Here is a 16,897-nt window from a genome sequence, read left to right on the forward strand (position 1 = left end):
TCAAACAAGATTTTGTGCAATACGGTCGCTTTTTAGAACACCTTCAGCATTTGCTTCTTGACAAATGTTTGCATTATTGTCATTACAACCTTCATCAGCAAGATCATCATCAAAAACGTCATTTTCCATTATACACAAATTGTGAAGAATGCAACAAGTCATTTTAATTTCACAAGCTTTTGCAACAGAGTGTGTATCTATCATATGCAGCCGCCTGAATCTAGATTTGAGAAGGGCAAAAGATTTCTCAATGACCATTCTGTTGCTGGAATGGTAATAATTGTACTTCTTCTGTTATGGAGACAAGTGACCATTGTCTCGATAAGGAGTTAACAGCCACTTCCGAAGTGGATAAGCTGCATCACCCAAAATATGAAAGTCAGAAAGACATAATAGCATTTCGCTAAACCCATATCCCATAGGTCAGAGTTCTGCAATACCCGTGAGTCATGTACGCTACCTGGGTATCCAACAAAAACATGGCTAAACAATCTGTTGTGCAAACAAACACACTGTAACTGTATGGAGTGGAAATGTTTTCTGTTGACATAACATTGTGGGTTGTTTTTCGGAGCTTTTATTTCAATATGTGTCCCATCAATTGCTCCAACAATCCCCGGAAAACCATTTCGTCGTGCAAATTCCTGTTCTTCATTTGCAATTCTTGTTGAGTTGGCCATGTTATAAGTCTGTTTTTTATTTTCAGTATAGCTTTCATAATTTTATCTCTGCAAGCAACAACAGTTGATTCTGAAACACCAAACCTATCAGCAATTCTTGATATACTATCTTTTCCACCAACATACCACAGGGTAATGAGAAGCTGTTTTTGAATACTTATTGGATCTCTTCTGCCTGGTCCTGCAGGTAGTTCTTCAGGAAAGTCCTTGATGTAATCTAGCAAGAAATAAAATGTAGCTGGTTTCATTCGAAACATTCTTCTGAAGTCTTCTTCTGTATAATGCGGGACTACTTCCTCTACATAACCTCGGATGCGAGACTTTTTTTCAACCGCACTGCAATAAACAAACAAAGACTGACTATAAATAAAATACTTTAAATAAAAAATACATTTGTTCTTTTATAATCATAAGAAAAGTTCTGTCCGGTTAGTGCAGTGTTTTAAACACGCAAGTGCTCGATTCTCTGCCACATCGCCATTTCTTTGTTAAACATGTATGCCCCATAGCAGCCAAATAGTCATTTATGTTAAAGGTTACAGCGACATTTACTTTTGACCTAATGACCTCAATATCTGACGCTGACCAACCTCCCTACTAAGTTAGAGGATCCTAGGCCCAGAAACCATTTTACAGTTGAAAACTGCAGTGACCTTGATTTTTGGCCTTGTGACCTCAAAATTAATAGTGGTCATCTACTGATAATGCCCAACCACCCTTTTAAGTTTGAGGATCCTGCGCTTAACCGTTATTAAGATATTGACTGGAAACCATTTGGACATGAGCAAAGCAACATAACCCCACATCATCAGTGGGTTTATAATTATTAATCTATTCAACGATTGATTTCGTCCTAAAATCCTAAAAACATCGATTTTTGCCTTATACTTTTAATAAATAAAATGATGTTTATGCAGCTTATTCATTAGACGTAAGACTGCACTCATGATACAAGACTGACAATTGTTAATGATGCACCTACTTAAATTGTTTGAAGGATTGCTGCCATCAATAAAGCAGAGTGATCGCGTTTTCGCTCAATCTCGTCGTCTTCTTCAAATTCTTGCAATATAACTGCAGCACACACTGCATAGTCAGCCATCTTGGAATTACACTTCCTGTTCCGGTATATTCGGATGGTCTGTGCTTAAGAACATTAGGAACACTGTCCAGAACACACGCTTCGAATGCACCCTTAGATGATCATGCCTAGCCTACAGTAGATACGCCAACACTGGATCACATATATCGAGGTCAACACGCTGGCGATTGGGGAAAGGTATTTTTTTTTTTTTTACGTAGTGAATTAAAAACTATTGTTTTTATATATTTATATCACATCTTTTAAAAGCTGGTTTCGTGTCTTTCGAATTAAACGGTAGCACGTTTTTTGTTGCGGTATTTCTACTTTCACTTTGGACAACATTTGAAGGCTTTTCCAATTACGTCATTAAATGATAGCCGTTCAATGAAAACGCTTCATGCATTTAAGACATAACCGAGTGCGCGGTCAAGGTCAAAATTGCGAGAGGGTGATTCGAAGTGAAAGTAAAAATGTCTCAACAAAAAACGTTCCATTTGGATAAATACGCGTCTTACTCAACGAGTTCACAATGGTAGGGATGATATTTCAAGCTCCTCTTTGTAATGCATGCGCAAAGTTTGCATGTCAGTCTGCATTTAACGAGTTTTAATGATATTTTTCAAGTTATGACTGACAAAATCTCGTTTAATTGTATATGCATGCCGCAGGAGAGACAACTCTTCTTCCAATGAATTCGCATGTTACACTCAAAAAATTAAGAAATACTACACACCACTACAGTAAGGGTCATATGATATTAAAAGGACCGGCCAATCAGCCGCCGAAAGTGTATATGGACCGAGGCCTTAGCCCGAAGTGGTGTATATTTCTTAGATTAGACCGAACACATTTTTACCATTTAATAATTTTAAAGCGCCGTTGGGGTGTTTTATTGAACAAATTTAATAATGTTTACTTGCGAAAAAAATGTTGTTGTGAAAATTGCAAGCAGCACTCATCAGTTTTATGACGTCAGCAGTCCAAATTATATGACGTCAGCAGTCCATATTATATTTTTGGAGAGGTTCGGACCGGCCAAAAATATGATATGGACAGCTGACGTCATAAACACTGGAATTTTATTTAAACACATTGATATACGGACCGATCAACTTTACATACACAAAGGGACACATTAATGCAAGGTATACTATTATTCAATAACTTAAAAGTGTCAGTAGCCTCCGTGGTTGTGTGGTCTTGACTCCTGCCAAATAACATTGTACTGAGAAGGCGGACCCAGTTCAACTCTGGCAATCGCAATAATTATTTTTCAACCGTTAAGCATCTGGTACTTTGTGGACTTGTCTCATTAATTATTCATGATAACGAGATTTTCATAGTCAAATTGCCCACAGTACACAACGAAGCCTGCGACAGTTTTCATGCCCTGTCATTTTTTATTAGAATACCTTTATCGATGGAAGGATACGTAGACTTTCCCACTTAGAATTCTACTAAGATCCAGGTCTGAGTCCAGTTATCACAACTCTTTTTTCCTTCTTCATATTATACATTTATCCAAATTCAATTACCTTTTTACATACAATCTCCTGCTATCTCTAACATTTTTACTGGGAAACTCATAAACATATTCATATTTAAGTCTGTAAAAACAAATGGAAAAATATTTTCATATTGTTTTAAAAGCTTCACAGTTTCAAATGCTTGGAAAACATGATCAGCATCAAGTGTAAATGTTTGTAACACATATGGTTTCCTCTGACACACAAAAAGTCGCGTTTATATAAGTTTATATTCCAAATTACTTATACAGTTTGCAGTTCAGTTCTTCAAAGCTGTTTCGCATTTTCAACCATATACATTCCATGGACAATTGGAAATGCTTGACAGCCATCATTTTATAATTCATAAACTATGGTTAACAGTTAGCCACATCTTTAAAATAAAATTACAGTAAAACAACAGCTTAAAGGTCAGAAAGCACATTTTATTATAATTCTTCAAGTCGACTGTCTCAATAAAATGTATATTTATCATCCTACATTCCAGTTTCTACCACAAGAGTTGTTACATCTTGAACAGATGGGGCTTCATCTTCAAGATAAAGACTTTGCAAAAGACAGCACTAACAGTTTTGGTGCCAGGACTGAGGAGCTCCAAGAAATGGGTATTACTTCAGCCCATAAATATAAGTGCTGCCCCAAACCAGGTTTGTTCTCCTTTTAGTTTCCTGTTAACTTTATGATTTCAGAACAGTAGCCAGCATTCATCATAAACATGAAATCCAAAACCTTCTGCATTTTGTGTTGTTATGTAACATATAGGCAAATATTTTGATAAGTTTCTAACTACAACTTTAAATAGCATTGCTTTAAGTATTAACTTTCAACCTTTAATAAAACAAAAAAATATGGATGTTTCGATGCATTTCAATTCAATAATTGAATGTATGTACAGTTATTCACAATTTCAAAAAATGTATAAAAAAATGAACTCTGCATGCTTACATTATTTAACTATATAATCTTTTTTAGACATCACTTTTTAGATATTTATTTTGCACAAAATACACGACCTACAAACAAACCTTCATAAAAATGAATAACATTTTTCTTTACTATCTCTTGAACAAAATTGCTTAACTCAATAACTGAATAAATGAATGTTATCATTACTTGTTTTTAAATACTAATAATCTTAATTATGATTTCGCGATTCATGCATCGATCTTTGATTTGTATAACCTGATTCACAATTGAGATCAAATTGCAAATTACCAGTCAATTCACATCTCTAATAGAGCTTATGATATCAACCCGGAAACCTAACAACTTCACCTCAGTTGAATGTTTAGAGTTATTTTGTTCCTCATGTATCATGTTATTAAATCTTCAGTGCTACATTCACTTATCATGATATCATAACAATTTTGTTTCATATCTTTTAAGAGTGTCGCAACAAGTAAATGAACCTTGACAAATGTCCTTTATGTAAGGGCCAGTCCCTTACACAAGTGGCCTACTATTGCACAGCTGAGGATGTTATTAAACGCAGCAGTGGGTATGAAATGCGGAAACTGTTCCAACTCCTCACCACAATACCTAAACTGAAAACAATCGGTGACGATCCTGCACTTCACTTCTACCTCATAGTGCTCCTCCCTATAAATGCTAGAGGAAAGTTTGAAAATGGGAAACTTGTCAGTGCAAGCGTGACACGACCAATTGATTCTTAACAGAACAACCTGCCTCAACGCTTTGGCTGACACTACATAAAGTTAACATTATATAAACACTCTTTATGGGATCTGATATTTATAAAATAGAGTAGCTTTCAACAAAACGTCTGCACTATGTTAACAATAGGTTTCTTTAAATACTAACATCAATTTTACCTGTATTTGTAATGTTATATCATTGTGCAATTCTGTACCATGTTACCTTTTAAATGTAACCTTGCATTGCAAATGTTGCATTCAAACAAGCTAACTTCACATGCTGACACATCATACCATATCGTGTCTCGGGATCTAATAATATAACTCTTACACAGCCAAAATAACTGTCCTTGAACATAATCAAAATTTCTATTGCTTATTTTTCATTTCAAACTCACAAACATTACAAATTACATTTCCAATTCATACAACAACAAAATAAATATGTACAAATAGTATACATTACATAAAATGAGAAGCAGAACGGGAAGGGAGAACATCACGGGACAAGGACTCAAAAAAACGCTTCATTGCAAAGAGCAGGAAGTAGTGCCGTCCCTCGTGGTCGCGTGACACCGACAGGGGCAAACAAAACCAGTAGCAACAGTGCTCCAAGTAAGGCGCCTACGCCAAAACATGCTTTCACCGATGCCTACAAGCGCCCTACGAGGACTTCCGGCAGACCTGGTAGCACCGCTGGAAACAGTAGACCGGCATAGGACTGGAATGGTCCGGTGATCCAATCATGTTGTGATAAGTCTTTCTTAAACTTAGGTTACCTGAATGTTTGTGGTCTAAAACAGATCGGTCAAATTATCAGGAATTTGAAGAATTGTTAAAAGATTATGACATATTTTGTTGTATTGAAACCATGTTAGCAAATTATGATGTTATAGATGTACCTAATTATAGTTTTGTATCACAGGCAAGAAAACAAAAGTTTATTAAACGATCCGGTGGAATCGGAGTATTATTTAAGAGCCATTTATCTAAATCCGTTTCTGTTGTGGAAACTGAATCTGATTATGTTCTGTGGATCCGTATAAAAAGAGATATATTATCATTAGATACAGATTGTATTTTAGGTGTAATTTATATTCCACCGGAAACATCAAGATTCTTTAATTATGACGAACTTCAACTTTTTGAAACTGAAGTTATTGATATTTGTAAGAAATATAAAAATGTTGTATTAGGTGTGAAATTTTAGTAGCCGATGAATTTATGTTGGAATATTTTGATTTTGATAAGGAAGTTTTGGAATATTTCAACCAAGTAAAGGAATTAGATAATGAATTATTTTCTAAAAAACGCGTGTCTGTCGATACAAAAGTCAATAATATTGGCAATAAGATTATTGATATTTGTAAGAATAATAACCTTTTTTACTTAAATGGGCGATTTGGTGGTGATAAATCAATCGGGGACTCGAATTTTAAAGTAAATTTCTTTATTGATTATTTCATATGTTCTGCAAATATGTTACGAAATTTAAGCAACTTTGAAATTATACAACTAGATTCACTGTACTCGGACGGTCATGCCATCTTAAAGTTAGAGACATTAAACCAAATTGTCAGACCAAAGCCAGTAGAAAATAATTGTCACGTACAATATAAACATAAATGGGAGACCAAACTGCAAAAAAAATACCGAAAATATCAATTTAGAGAAAGTTGACGAATTGGAAATCTTCTCTGTACCTCAGTTAAAAACCAAGAAAATATTGATAAAATTGCAGACATTTTATCGGACATATTTAACGAATCCGCACGAAAAAGTTTCAAACCTAAGCCTATGTTTAATTGCCAGAACATTTGCACCAATCGTAATAAAAGTGATAAGCCCTGGTACAGGCCTCAGTGCCGAATTAAACGGATAATTTATAACCAGGCTAAGAAGAGATATTATATAAAAAAATCGCAGATTAATAAAAACTTACTTAACCGAGTCACGATTATAAACGTACTATGAAATACTATATTAGGCAATTTAAGTTCAATAAATCGTCCCGCTCGCGTGATTTACATACAAATAACCCGAAATCATATTGGTCCTATATAAAGTCGCGCGACAATAATAAACAAGAGGCCCAAAAGGGCCTATGCTCTACTGGCATGGCTCTTGTGGTCATTTCCAATCCAGAGCTTGTACGTTTGAGTAATAAGCAACAAATATTTAGTTCACTTTTAGTGTTTGGGTTAGCTGAAAACGCTGCACGTTCAACATCTGAGGACAGGAAGTGTTGTAAGCAGATCAGTTGCATGCACTATTTTAATATGTGCCAAGTAAAGGTAATCTGAGGGTAAAAACTATTTGCTTTCAAAACTGTACTCATCGTCAAAATTTCATTTCTGTAGCTTTAAAAATAAAAAGTCGGTCAAAGGTCAAAGTCAAGGACATCCGAGGACAACATAAATGCTTGTTTTCAAAACTGATCACATGGTCAATATTTCATTACTGTAGCTTTAAAAATTAATAAGTAAGTCAAAAGGGGTGGGGCCAGCTTTTGCCCAAGGGGTTTTATTTCAAATGTTTTCAATTGCATCATATGATGCTCCACAACAAATATCAAAGGTATGGGCCTTGTGGTTTGAAACATGAAGATTTTGAAAATATTACTTTGTAAAGTCTCTAGGAAAATTGTGACTCCAAGGGCAGTGCCAGTTTTGACCCAAGGGCATAATTTGAACAACCATAGTGGACCACTTAATAAAGCCTTGTTCAAAATAGCAAGGATTTGCAAAGTGGTTTCAGACAAAAAGTTTTTAACATTTCCCAATTTAAGTGTGGGGGGTGGGGGAGTTTGTCCCTTACAAAGAAAAGAGAACTCTTTCCTGGCCTCCGCCAACATCGCCGAGGTCGTTTGCATTTGCCGCACTGGTCCCTTGCGGGACAATCTCCGTGTGTGTGGGGGGGGGGGGGGCAGAAATAATGACCCCAGGGGCATAATTTGAACAAACCTTCACAAGCAATTGTGGCTTTACATGTAAACTTGACTAAAAATAGACTTCGCTCATGTAGACTTGGCTTAAAATAGACTTAGCTTAAAATAGCATTTTTTAATACTTTCAAGACCCATAATCCAGGCATGCATGGGTAGATCTGGCTGGTTTTCAAAAGGAACCGAGTTCTAATGGATATCTAAATACTGTACAAGTTTCATCGAGATACAATCATAACTGAAGACTGTATCATGTTCACAAGCTAGTGTTTACACAGTAGCATTTTTTATACTATCAAGGGCCATAATCTAGGCATGCATGGGCGGATCTGGCTGGTTTTCGAAAGGAACCGAGCTCTAAAGGATATCTAGATACTGTACAAGCCTTTGGCCAGTAGAGCTAAAAACAAGCAAAATCCCTGCTTTTAATGATTTTTACGATTTCTTTAAGAATAATAATGATGGTGGGGAAACGGAGAACCTAGACAATATTAATATAAATTTGCTAAATAATGAAAACATTAAATTCACCAATCACTAAAGAAGAAATAGAGAAAATGATCAATAAATGCAATAACGGCAAGGCTTCAAGCCCATCTGATAACATCTGTAACGAGCATATAAAGTCGACGAAACACTTTCTGTTACCATTTTATGCCAACTTTTTAACTACATTCTAGATACAGGAGTATACCAAAAGTGTTGGTCGGAAGGCTACATTGTGCCAATCTTTAAGCAAAACGGTAATTCCATGTGACCTGTAAACTATAGACCCATTACTATTCTTAGTTGCCTAGGCAAACTGTTCACATCAGTTCTTAACCAAAGATTGACACTTTTCTCAAATAAAGTATTCAAGTATTACTTGAAAATCAAGCCGTGTTTAGGAAAAACCGTTCAACAGTTGACCATATATTTACATTACATTTCATAACCGAGCTTCTAAAGTCACGCCAACAAAATACGGATACGTTGACTGTAAAATACTGAGAATAGTCCGTAACATGTACTCAGACGTAAAGTCTTGTGTTCAATCTTGTGGTGAAACGTCCTATTTCTTTGTGGTTTAAGGCAGGTAGAGAGCTTTTCACCGTTTAATTTTCCTACTACTTAAATGATTTACGATTTCTTAAAATCAAAACATAATGAGGGAGTTAAAATTGAATAATTTTTAGACAACTTAATTCACTACATAGATATCCTGGTTTTGTTATTCGCAGACGACACCATCTTGGTTGCTAGGTCAGCGAATGAATTTCAGAAATGCTTGAATGACTTCGAAGAATATTGTAACACATGGAAACTCCACATCAATATACATAAGACAAAGGGTATGATATTCGGCACCAACAGAACAACATGGAGAAACTATTCATTTAAGATTAACGATGAATTATTAGAAATAGTCGAAATTATCTCGGTATTGTATTTAGCCCAACAAGAAAGTTCAATAAAGCGAAAGATAATTTAATTCAACAAGCAAAAAAGCACTCCACTTATTATATAGAAGAATATATAATCTCGATCTTACAAACTCTAGAAAAAGTACTCCAGCGTATATGGTTTATGTGAATTAGGCCGGTATCCTATTAAAATAACTATCAATAAACGAATTATTAATTTCTGGAACAAACTTGTCATTGAAAAGGATTCATATGCAGCACTGGTATAAGAACAATGGCTCAAAGTGGCTTAAATTTCAATTGGCTAAATTATGTAAAGTCGTTGGTAAACAACACTGGATTTACCTATCTATATGATAACCAAGAAACGTTGACCAGCCTTTAGTAACACAAACCCTAAACGACCAAAATGAGCAAGTCTGGCGAGAGAAAATGAACGATTCGCACAAAGGTGTATTATACAATAGTTTTAAAGAAGAATTCAGCTTGAGAGTTATTTATTGAATGTTCCACAAAATACAGCTTTGGGAATCTATAAATTAATGTGTTGTAACTTTAAATTCCCTATTGAAACACATGCGTGGCGAGGTATTCCCTACAACGAAAGACATTGCCCTTTTTGTCCAAATACCATAGGAGACAGTTTTCACTATATACTAGAATGTTCCAAATTTCACACCTTAAGTTTGAATAAACACATTCATTCACAATTGTATTTTGCACGTGGATTTACATGGTGTACTGATTACTATAGAAATAATTTCCCGTAAATGACCCGCACTTGGCGTGAGACCACAGTTATTTTAACTATATGTTTCATATAGACACTAACCTGGCTTTTGACTATATACACATCCCAATTGAAAAACAAGGACATGGCATCTTTAGAACAATTCAAGACACAAAATATAATCACAAGAAAACACCATGTTGACCATTGACCCGACTGTCAAAATTGAGTTCAAATACATAACCCTTCCGCCAAGGAGTCAATCGGCTACAAACAACTAATTGTCAGACTTCCACAAGCTATTATTTTTCCAATATTTACTCTGAAAACCATCAATTTCTGCAATGGAGTGTCAAATTCAGTGAAGTTCTCTGCAAAAAGAACATTTTTTGCTTCGTTTTCATTCAATTTTAATAAAATATTGATACTTGAACACAAGCACTCTTTTTTCTGTATTCACATCCTGATCTACAGGGGGCAGATTAACTGTGGTCTTGAGCCCCTTCATATCGATATGCGCCAGATTACACTAAAGCGTCCGTCATGTTTTCATAGCAGTATTTATACTATCAAATAAAATGAACGATGCATGTAAAATAATATGAGTTTTTTTTACTTCTATTTACTTGCAGAAAAAAACTAATACCACAAATATCCTACATTTCCTCTCCAAAGTATTTTACTTTAAAATGTTTAAAATAAATTGTTTAACTAATTTTACCCATGTCACTGAACCCGCCAATACGTTTATGAAGCTTTATTTCAGTTGTACATGTTAACATTATTATATTGCGTAATAATTTCACTTCGATACCATCTTGTTTACCGATGCTTTATTGAACTTTATAGTCTGTTGTAACAAATGTTACCATGGCAAATAAAGGTAATTGTTGTGTTGATAATTATTTCCATCTATCCCTTCAAACATACTTTTAATATTTTCTTCTTTTACGACGTTTCATAACAATAACTTTCTCCTACCTCTTGTATTCACCTTATCCTTCAATATCAATTTAAAGTTTTTATTAGCAAAACCTTTTAATTTGAGTACATGACAATACCGTAGTAATCATGGTTTAGTGTGTATCTCAAATAATTTGCAAAAATCCTCCAGTATCATTTTGATGTAAATTTTGGTCATTCACAATTTCTTGTGTGCTTTTTTTTTTTTTTATTTAATGTTGTATTTATTTTACTTTAGAACTCTTGTACATGTGAAGTATATTTCCATTACTCTATTGTTGTGTTAACCATTTTGTCATTCTATACAGAATTGTTCAGTGTCAATATATTACAATCACCGTGTATGACTTACAGAATTGGAACTTTATTTAAAAACCTAACCATAATGATTATTTACCATCCAATTCTGTGATTTAAATGTTCTGCAATTCCAATAATTATTCATAAAACATCTTCCTAAAATTAGAGACATTTAACAGTATCATTTGACTTTTACACAAGGTTTATTAACACAAATACCTGTTTTCAACCCAATTAATTCCACTATAATAACTGAAACTGAGTTTTTCACCCCCCCCCCCCCCCATGTAAAAGAAATTAATCACCCTGTAAATAGTTTCATTTAAATACAGCGCACATGCATACTGTATTATATTATAATAATTTGTCTGTGTACATTCTTATTCCATGTATTGGTCATAATGTATATGTCGCACTTACGCCCATTCAGCTAATGTTTCTTGTTAAGATATACCCGACGTTACATAAAGATTCTTGAATCTTGGATCTTAAGATCAGAACATTACCGTGACTTGAAAAAATGGTTTCCTTCTACATAACTTAAACACGCTTAAACCAAGGAACTTAATACTTGGTATGCCATTTGGTAATGACTAATTGATTTACCTCGAGGTGAATTTTTTTTATAGGTTTCCAAGTTTCTTAATTGGTGCAAGCGTTTTGAAGTTAACAAAACCGCTTATTAACTTCAAAACACTTGCACCAAGAAACTTAATTAATACTAGGTATGCCAGTTGGACATGACTTGTTACGACCCTTGAAAAACGGTCTCCGCTCAATGACTAAAGAAGGCTTGCACCCAGAAACTTCATACTTGATATGCAAAATGTTCATGACTAGTAGATAACCATTGTTAATTTAAGGAATCAGTAGCTTAAAGGTCAAGGTCGCAGTGACCTTGAGAGGAAAACAGATTCCAATAAAAACTAAAAAACACAAGGGCACTCCGGAACTTCATACTTGGTATGCCAGTTGGTCAGGGTTAGTAATTTAGGGGATCTGTAGGACAAAGGGGTAAAAACAGTTTCCGATTAGACTAGAATGCTTGTACCTCGGAATTTCATACTTGGTGTGTCAGTTGGGTATGACTAGTTGATGACCTCTATTAATTTTGGTATCAGTCAGTCAAAGGTCAGTGTATAGGTTTCCGCTCAATAACTTAAGAACGCTTCAAGGAACGTCATACCTGGTTTGCTTGTTGGTCTAGATTAGTAGATGACCCCTATTGATTTTGAGGTCAGTAGGCCAAGGTCACAGTGAACTTCTGGTGAAAAACTATTTTTTTGATCACCATAATGTACGTCACGTCACCCTCAATGAATAAAGAACTCTTGGGCCAAAAAACTCCATGGTTCGACCAAGGAATTTCATTCTTGGTATGCAGGTTTGTAATGACCAGGAGATTACCCCTACAGTTGTTCATCTCCAGTCCAAAAGTACAAATTTCAAGTCCATCACTGATCATTTCTCACCTATGACCGCACAAGTACTTTTTTCAGCTCTACTGGCCAAAGGAAAGAAGAGCTTATGCGATGGTAATTTGTACGTAGTATGTGCGTCCATGCGTCTGTAAACAATTGCTTGTGAACATGATACAGTCTTCAGTTTTGATTATATCTCAAAGAAACTTGTACAGTATTAAGATATCCATTAGAGCTCGGTTTCAGAAATGAAATTTTGACCATGAGTACAGTTTTTAAAAGCAAATATTTTTTTACCCTCAGATTACCTTTACTTGGCACATATTAAAATAGTTCATTCAAATAATCTGCATAGAACACTTTCAGTCCTAAAATTTTGAACGTAAAGCGTTTTCAGGTAACCCAAACACAAAAAGTGAACTTTATATTTGTTGTCGGTTACTCATACGTACATGCTCTGGGTCGAAAATGACCACAAGAGCCATGCCAGTAGAGCAAAGGCCGAAGGCCTTTTGTTTTTAAAAAGCAATCAAGTTTAATATCAGGTAAGGAACTGATCATCAGTATATGGAGCGGTTTGAACTAGCATCTTCAAGTAAAGGAACAGTACCCAAACACTAGAGAAAAAGTGTTCAATGAATGAAAAACTACTTGTTTATCATTACGCAATAATTAATCATATACATGTACACGATAGTATTTTGAAAATTTCTGCCTTTGCATTACATCCTTTTGGTAGCTGTGTGTGCTAAGGATGACCAAGGTTACTTAGTTTAGAATTACAACATACCAGGATAATAATTAAAACAAAATAGAAGGGGCATAATTACTGGAAAAAATGTAAGAAAGAGTCAACAAGCAAATTCGTTGATTATTGATATCCCCCGTCTGATTAGGCAAAGTTCATGGATTGGGAATGAAAAGTAGGTGGAATATTCCTATATTAACATGTAATATTGCTGCAGAAAAATGGACCGTTATGAACGTTGGATATAAGTTTGAGTTTGTTTGGAATTATTTGAAATAAAAGTTTTTTTATATAGAGTAACATTTGTAATAGTTTCTATGAATTTGAAAATAAAAAGATATGGCTCTGGACAGCATAAATATGTGATGAACAAACGGGCCAATGGACAGACAAAATCAAACAGATATCCCCCTTATGATACCTTTAGTTGGACAGGGGAAAAACTGTCCATAAATATAAGCCTTTAATTGATTTGACCTAGTGACCTAGTTTTTGACCCCATGCGACCCACATTTATAAGCAGTCGAGATCTTATCAAGGGGGACATTCTGACCAAGTTTAAACATCATCTAATTCGTACCACAATATGGAACAGGACAAAACAGGGTGACGGAAGGACGGACGGACAGAATGACGGACGAGCCAAAACAAGATCCCCCACCCGAAAGCTTCGATTAGGCAGGGGATAAAAAATCATGAATAGGAGCTTCATGTTGGTGATTATTGATTATAACCTATCATAATCGATTAAAATGTAAGTTGATGGAAGTAAATCATAAAATAAATATATTCATTATCATGCATAATACAACCAATCACTACCATGAAATGGTTTCGGACAAGATTTTTTGAAGATTTCACCTTGTGACCTAATTTCTTATCACATGTGACCCAGTTTTCTATCTTTTTTTTATCGCATGTGACCCAGTTTTAAACATGTCAAAGAGTTCATCAAGAAAAACATTCTGATCACGTTTCACGAGTATTAGACCATACATAATGCCTCTAATGTGTTCCAAAGATTTGAGCTACTCAAATGACCCACTTTTATAAGCGGTCCATATTTCATCAAGGGGTACATCCTGACCAAGTTTAAACATAATCTGACCAATCATTACCATGATATGGTTCCTGACAAGATTTTTCTTAGATTTGACCTAGTGACCTTATTTTAGATCATGTGACCCAGTTTTATAAATGTCCAAAGTTCATCAAGGAAAACATTTTAATTAAGTTTCATGAATATTTGACCATGTATAATGCCTCTAGTTTGTTCCAAAGATTTGACCTAGTTTTTGACCCCATCTGGCCCACTTTTACAAGTGGTCGTGATTTGATCAAGGGGAACATTCTGACAATATCCCCCTCCCGAAACCTTCGATTCGGCGGGGAATAATAAAACTGGGTTTAATGTCACAAATTTCGTGTATGCAAACATTTGTGTCAAATATACTGTTATGCCTTTTAAAACTGCCTTAACGCAAACATTTTTTTTCCACATTTACTTTGTGAAATGAAATTTAAAACTATGAATGTCTATATTTTAAAACGCATGTTTGTAAAGAATTTTAACAATTGTGTTATTAACTTTAAGACCTGTTCAAGTTTTCACGACGCATAATATGAGTTGTGTACTAGTCGCCTTCAAGTATGGTGTTTATAGAACAAATATCAAGGAAACCAGAACTTTTGTATATATTTGTGTAATGCATTCTTTTAAAAACCTAGGTCATTTGGGCATAATATTTCTCCATTTGTGAAATCGAATCCAATGGAGACCATTTGTATATTTGCAGAAACTAGATATATAATCAAGGGAATATATATATAATCAAGGGAATATATATATATATATATATATATATATATATATATATATATATATATATATATACAGTGGAAACTCATTAAACCGGATCTCCACAAAACCGGAATCCTCGGGATACCGGACATTTTTCAGAGTCCCGGTTTTCCCCTTCTATTTTCAATGTAAAATAATCCCTATAAAACCGGAACCTCGGAATTCCGGACAAAAAATCAAGAAAATTTGTTAGTTGTCAACGAAATTTTACCTCACAAAACCGGACTTATATTTGTTCAAACATGTCAAAATGATTTTGTGTATAGGAGGGATTTACAACTACGTCATTGCTTTCTGCTATGTGTACCACGTGGTACACAATTTCCAGGAAGGTCGTACAAGAAATGTAAACAATGGCTACTTCTGATAAGGTTTCTGCAGTAACATTCACTAGAAATAATCTTCCTGGTGCAAAGTTTCTCTCAGAAGTCAATTGTTGAGATAAGTAATGGACACAGTGCTGCTGAGGTTTAACTTCATGTGGGAAAAGACCAGAACTAATTAACAGGTAAGCAAATTATGCAATCTACTGTATGTATACATATGTTTACATTTAAGAAAACGTATAATATTGTGATAATGTGGTATGCTGTAGGTTCAACATATAAGATTTAGTCTAACAGCTGCATTGGAATTCTTTAATATATTGTAATATTGTTTCTAGCCCAGAATTGAGGTAAAATGCATATGAAATGGATATATATCAGTTGGTCAGAAACAGGTACACTTTCTCTGTCTTATCATACAGCTGATCTTGTCTGTGTGTCCTTATGTGTATTTGTGAATAGATGACATCTAACCAGATACTAAATGTATAAAATAGGTTTCAATGTTTTATGATTAAGAAATTAATTGCATTTATTTTTTTCAGATGCAGTGCCTGTATTAAAGCTGGGGAAGACAAGGTCATCATTGTGCCAGTTGATGACGGTTTATGCTACTTGAACTTTAAATGAATCAATGAAAAACAGTCCACAATGTCATGATTTATACAATAGCTGGTACACACATAGTACAAATAAATATATATACATCGATGTGTTGTCAATACAGATATTAAAATGATACTAAATACATTCTTGTGTTTTGTTATAGAGTGTATGTATTAATTTCAATATGTCTCTGCATGCCGCTTAAAAATGGTAAAATGTGCAATTGCACTTTGTTTTACTGAAGGATGTCTTAAATACCCCATCAGCAATTACTAATTCGCCAAGCTCTATGATGTGCGCAAACTGTGAGGCTATGACCATGTCACTCTTGCTCTCTTTATCCACATCCGACAGAAATGTTATAGCACCAGAACTGGAATGCCCATAATACATCTCAAAGTTGCATTATTTGTGTACAAAGAATAAAAGATTAATATCATTTAGAAGCCGCTCATACGAGATATATTATCTTTGTTTTACAGTATTTTCCCCTATCTCTTTTTGGACTCACTCGAGTGGAATCAGGTTCACAGCTGGTCGATGTATTTAAATTGAATTTGGATTAATGAAACATACAGTATTGTTAAGACCAAACTTTACACCCTTGTGCACTAGGAGTGAACTACTAGTGAACAATTTGTGCACTATTG

At 34.7% G+C, this 16,897-nt stretch overlaps 1 long non-coding RNA gene and 1 pseudogene across 1 annotated transcript; one reads left to right on the forward strand and one right to left on the reverse strand.

Annotated features, from left to right (window-relative positions):
• On the reverse strand, positions 1–1,003 carry LOC128219578 (putative nuclease HARBI1; annotated as a pseudogene).
• A 14,586-nt stretch (positions 1,004–15,589) lies between these two features.
• On the forward strand, positions 15,590–16,391 carry LOC128218844 (uncharacterized). The gene is made up of 2 exons (XR_008258481.1): positions 15,590–15,823; positions 16,187–16,391. It is a non-coding gene; the product is annotated as an uncharacterized LOC128218844 (long non-coding RNA).
• Positions 16,392–16,897: the final 506 nt, after the last annotated feature.

This window comes from Mya arenaria, chromosome 15, assembly GCF_026914265.1.
Source record: "Mya arenaria isolate MELC-2E11 chromosome 15, ASM2691426v1".
In the NCBI taxonomy this organism is placed as follows: Eukaryota; Metazoa; Mollusca; class Bivalvia; order Myida; family Myidae; genus Mya; species Mya arenaria.